This window comes from Diplotaxodon limnothrissa, linkage group LG12 (genome assembly GCF_057381915.1).
Source record: "Diplotaxodon limnothrissa isolate DT_005_m linkage group LG12, D_limnothrissa_male_GT1.1, whole genome shotgun sequence".
NCBI classification, from domain to species: domain Eukaryota; kingdom Metazoa; phylum Chordata; class Actinopteri; order Cichliformes; family Cichlidae; genus Diplotaxodon; species Diplotaxodon limnothrissa.
In genome coordinates, this window is record NC_140607.1 from 25,338,442 (window position 1) to 25,344,441 (window position 6,000).

Below are 6,000 nucleotides of genomic sequence, written 5' to 3' on the forward strand. Positions count from 1 at the left end.
GTTTAAACTAACAAAAACCCCTGTTGGACAAATTAGCCACCACTTGTGACATCACATCAGATAGATGGATATTAATACACATATTTGCAATGAGCGCGTCAACAGCAACATAAATCAAAAAGCTCAGCCCACTGGATGTCACGATGATGCGAAACAGAAGAAGAAAGCTGTCACATTAACCTTTCACTTCTACGCGGAAACATTCTCCACATGATTAGTGAGGAAAATGCATCATTGTGACGCAAGTTATAGTTCCCAAGAAGCTAATATAACAGGAAGATCCTAGCAATGCGAATGGCCTCAGAGAAATTACAAGATTACTTTCACTGCTGACCCCAGCCTGCTGTATCAACAGGAAGCACTCCCCAGAATAAGGAAAGAGCCTTGGGGGAGAAAGCCTCATTTTCTCTCTGTTTTGTTTAGTTACCCATAAGCCACGCCCAAAGACAAATTATATTCTCATGGATGGTAAGAGTTTTTATGAATGTCAATATTGAACAGTTATAGATGATCTTACATAAGCCTAAAGCAAAGCCATCTGCAGAGCAAACATTTTAACTCAACCATTAAAACGATAAACATGTATAATAAGTACAAATGTAAATACTGGATGAGTGTTTATATGGACAGTTTAAAAGTAGAAACCAGCAAACAACACACACGCAATTTATCTCTGAATTTTTTATAACTTTGCAAAACCTGAAAATCGAACACTCGTGTTATTTCCTGTCACTTTTCTTCTGAAGAGGCAGGCTACTTGAGAGTTCATGAATGCATGGGGCATTATTCCCAAAGTTCCATGGGTGGGAAAATGTTGGATAACAAGTGTTATTGTAGCATACCATGCTGTTAATGCAGGAGAGGCAGAATTCAACGCACCAACCGTATGAACCCAGTGAAAACAGGATTACTCTGTCCTGCAACATGATTGGACTGTTCCCAACACAGTTTGGCGGAGCTTAGCCAGTTTAAATAGACAGCTGTGCTTAGTGAAGACAGTGCTAAATGCTGCAGCAGGATAAGCAAATCGTGGCAAGCAGATATCACTCTGTTCATAACGTCCTGGACCAAGCAGGATTTCTATCAGGGTCATGACCTCACAAATACTCCACAACCAAATGACCAATTATAAACTCGCTAGCCAACTGGCAGGCCATCTCTACTGATAAGCTGCTCATATACTAGATATAATTTAGCTGTGGGTGGAGGCTAGTTATCATGAGCTAAAGGGGGTCATTTTGTGTTTTCTTGCCAGACAAAAAAAAAGTCAAGTAATCCATTTGCCACCCTTGATGTTTATTCATCCCTTCCTTGTACAAACACTAGCTGTCAAAGGCACTTAACTCCAATTACTCTGTGGGTTGTGCTCACTCCAAGCAGTGCAATCAGTTCTCAGTGAGAAACGATTTGACATGTTACAGTGAAACTCAATCCAGTTGTTTGACTGTGCTGGAGACGTTGTGGTGGGACTGGAACGATCATTAAATGCTGAACGCTCTCGTTTCGCTGTTAATCTTGGACGTGGACTCTCTGTGTATGTGTGTGTCTGTGTGTGACACAGCAACCCAATGTGGAATAACAACAAAAAACGAGTCGAGTTTCAAAGAAAACACTATTCAAGTCTCCAGTAGCACAAAGCCTTTCTGGTCTCCTGGACCAGGAGCAGCATCGCTGTGACCCAGTCCAAACACTGGAAAATGTCAACATTTGTTTACGGAAAGTTTTCCGAGGTTGAGGAAAACAAAGTATTTTGTATTTGTTAAATAAAGCACGGGGATGTGCTGTGAAGGAGATGACCAAAACATAACGAGCACATACCACCACCCTCTAGAGACATTATCAAGCCCATCCAACCCCCACCACCCCCATTCTCTCCACAATTAAGTCCCTGGGCAGTTCCCAAATCCCTAGTTGTGTTTCTATAAAAGTAGTTTAAGCTCTTAAACTTTATTTTTTAAAAAAAAGAAAAGCCAACAAGCACAATGGCAGGACTTCCAGAGTGACAAAGGGAAAGGGAAGTACAAGTAAGCTGCAGGCCCCAGATGCTTCTCTCTTCTTCTCCTCTCTCGTGTCCCTCAAAGGTCATTCTTCCTGTTTAACGCAGCAAAGTCATCACACACAAAAGCTGCAGAGGCAGAGATCCTCAAGAAATGTCATCTGCTTATGTCTGTGTACATGACTTCAATTAAAGACTAAATCTGCCCTACTGCTGGTCATTACAGTGTGGTTTATTAGTAAGACTTTGTGTTGCGGTTCTTTTGGTGCTTTCCAGCTGTGCTGAATGCTCGTGGGTTTTTTTATTAGCTTCATTGAGGTCGAATGGTGGAGAATCGATCTTCTTGTAAGTTTCTGTCGACACTGTTAAACACGTGTCTGTCTAAGTCTTTACACGCCAAGGGATATCGTTATTACATGTCACATTTGTCCTTGGACTTAATATCAGACAGCGCGCTTTGTACTGGAATCGCTACAAGGTTGCCAAACATCTGGAGTCAGAGAAACACCCTCTGAATAAGCAGCAAACAATTCATGACTCAAAAAGCGTTTATCATGTCACCTTGAAATGGAAAACAGATGTAACATTAATTGCTGAGAGTTTATTTCTTTGCTGGTGATCTCACAACTAAGGCGAGAGATCATGACCTGACTTTAACTATCTGCAAGCTCCGCAAAAAAAAAATGGATAGTCCCAAAATGACTTCTAACATCCAGAGTACACAGAGATTTTCCTGCTTATGGTTATGAGAAAACAGTTTCCAATAAAAAGGCACTTAAATGCTGTTGGCTTTGCCTGCTTATATGTTCTTGTGCGTGCGTGTCAGCGAGTACGTATGCATATTGTAGTGCTTTTGCTTGAGAGCTTTGGAGGACTTTAGCATGCTCTTACTTCTACTTAGTAGAACAGAAGAAAATAAACACTGCCATTATTACAATAATGAATATGCTTTGGGAAGCAAATGATATAATTTTCCATTAACTCCCACTCATAAACAGCCAAGAATGGCTCAGGGAAGCCTGTGACATTTGACTTTACTGGCACAAACACTGCGGTACTCCGCTATTGCTTGACCCCTGACCCCTCACTTCTGAAAACTCACAAGACTTACATCGCTATTTAACTCAAAGCCTCTCATGCTAATTGAGCCATCTGAGAACAACAAAGTCTGATAAACACTGGAGTTGACATTGTCACTCTAAGTTAAGGTCTTAAGCATCATCACGGCTGTCCACATGCAGTGTGTGCGGACAGTTCGCCAAAACCTGCAGAGACCTTCATTACAAGACTGATACAAAAGACATCAGCAGCAGTGCAGATGCCTCCTGTCCCTGCACACTACACACACAGTGCACTGAGCCAAGCTCATTACTCTGCATTCACACTGAGCAGCAGCAGCACTCATTCAGAAAAGAGACCCAGCCCAACATAACACCAGGGATAAAGAAAGAGGCTCGTAAGATTAAACATTTTCATGTTGGTGGTTTTAATGCAGTCATTGTCTAGTGAGCACAGTTATTCATTATTCATCCTAATCTGACTTGTTCTGATCTCTGCAAAGTGGAAAAGAGCACAAACACTCCTTCATGTAGGTCAGAGTCTAAGCTTGCGGTTTCAGCCACTATCGACGCACTCAGGTGCTGCACAGGTGAAACAATGGGCTTAGTGTGTCGCTTGCATCTCGCTGATTAATCCATGAGGAGGTGGAGTGCGGCACTCTACTATATTTGCATAGTAGAGGTCAGGTACAACACAGGGCTCACTGTGTTCAGCACGATAACAACAAGGAGCTTAAACAGACAGGAAGGTATTAAAAATCGCACCACTTAGAAACTACAAAGGAGACAAGAAGTGTCATCATTTCCACAACTTTTAACTGGCTTCACAAATAAGGTGTGCTGAAGAGTCACCGTGACATCACAACAGTGGTCACGGTCATGTCATGAATCACAGTCTCCATCTGTGAGGTGCAACACATAAACAGGTCCACATGTTTGTTAGCTGGTCATCTGGAGCCACATTAAAGCCTCCTGGATCCAATGAAAGTGTAACGCTGTGTGAATATGATCTAACTTTTGAAACTTTTCCTGTGTTCACACAAGCGAGCACACATTATCCCGAGACAAAGCCCAGCTTCTTGTATGGGCTCTAACACACCTGTTTAACAATCTGGCGAGCTGGTTTGACTGGAAATTTGATAATCACGTCTATGGAAATCAAGAGAGCAAAGCATGTGACAGTTTAACATTACTAACTGACACTTTTCACACCCTGTGCATTAACTGAGTCAGTCCACACTGGGAGACAGACTCCCAGGAAACACTGTTTGTTTACCTTCCTCTCCTTCTTTTCCCATTCATAAGGCTGTTGCTGTTATGATAAAGAGATGAAAGATGGGTAACAGGTTATCCTGCAGTGTGTATTATCAATCATATTCTGGAAGGAACAAAGTTTTCTTAAACAAAAAATCTAACAAAAGAAGAAGAAGAAGAAGCAATGACTGTGTTCTTTCTTCCCCCACCCTGAATTTATGTGTGACTGCAGCACAATTTGGAGCAGGCCTATTTATAGCCGACTACCGCCACAACCACCCCGCAGCCTGAAAGTCACACCAGGAGATTTTGGGAGGGGAGTCCTTGAGCTCCTCTGTCAATGCAAAGCATTGCAGTGACAAGTTTGCTGATGAGGTTGGTGACTGTGAAGTCGCACTGCACCGGTCCCTCCCCTAAAGCACAAGCCTGCTTTCTATGCATTCTTCCAACACACCGAATCTAAGTCCAGCGCATGTGCATTTACACATAAACCAACCGCACGCACTTACTTGCACACACATGCAGATGGCTTCTAGTATTTGATTAGCTGTAGTGATGAGCTGGTGATGATGGTGTGAGTGTTTACTATAACCGCTGTCACACTGTATCAGTATTTGCTCTGATGTCATATTACAATCGCACGTGTGTGACTTTAGCTCCACTGCCAAGTCCACAGAAAGATAAGCCACTGTCCTACAGCTACTGTTATCAATACAGAGGAGTGACAGACAGAAAAGGGAGGGCAATGTCAGAACTTACTTTAAATCCTTCTCAGAAAGTTCCAGAAAGAGATTATTTGTCCTCTAATCTTCTGTTTCCTCTCTGAGTCCAAATGAAAGATCAAAAACAAACAAAAGTGTATTGTGTGCATCTCACACACCGCAAGTCCCACTCCACTGCTCACTGATGTTCTCTGGAATAAGACTGGTGTCAAGCCAGCCTCCAATTCGAGACTTGCAGTCAAGCCAGCCTCCAGTTTGTTTTACGTTCCCTGTGTATTCAAAGTATTACGGGAATGGATGTGGAAACCGGATTTCAAAATAAAAGCCAACTTCGAGTGAATTAACAGATATGTTAAGAACATAATAACATATAATTTAGGCTTTTTTTTTTTTTTTACAAACTCTAATGTTAGATCTATATGACACAGCCTTGTACCCTAATTGTGCCCTGTCACTATCAAGGCCATCTTATTTTGGATTTCAAAGTAAAAGCCCTGTGAATCTTCATTTTTGAACTACTCTTTCAATGACTTAATAATGCTCTTAAAAGCAAAAGTCGTATTTCCAAATACTATTTGAACTTTATATCAACACTTTCCAACCACAGTCTTTTTACAGTGATACCATATCAATATCAAGTCAGTCTGATTTTGCCTTTCATAGTAATGGCCCTTTGAAATTGTCCATAATTGACTTAATCTTCTAACGATTCAAAATGCTCTAAAATGAAAAATTCTTGTTTCCACAGGGTAATTCCACCTTAGATCAACAGTATACAGCCCCACAGTGATACCATATCAATATCAAGTCATTCTGATTATGCCTTCCAAAATAAAAGCCTTTTTAAATTGTCCATAATTGACCTAACTTTCAGTGATTTCAAAATGTTTTAAAATGGAAAATTCCTGTTTCCACAGGGTAATTCCACCTTAGATCAACAGTATACAGCCCCACAGTGATACCATATCAA

At 41.3% G+C, this 6,000-nt stretch overlaps 1 protein-coding gene across 1 annotated transcript in view; it reads right to left on the bottom strand.

Moving 5' to 3' along the window:
* Positions 1-5,211, bottom strand: part of LOC146621397 (3',5'-cyclic-AMP phosphodiesterase 4D-like) — a 42,206-nt gene extending 36,995 nt beyond the window's left edge. The window contains exon 1 of the mRNA XM_085367375.1: positions 5,068-5,211. The gene's annotated coding sequence lies outside the window, so the exon portion shown is untranslated. The remainder of the gene's footprint in view (positions 1-5,067) is intronic.
* Positions 5,212-6,000: the final 789 nt, after the last annotated feature.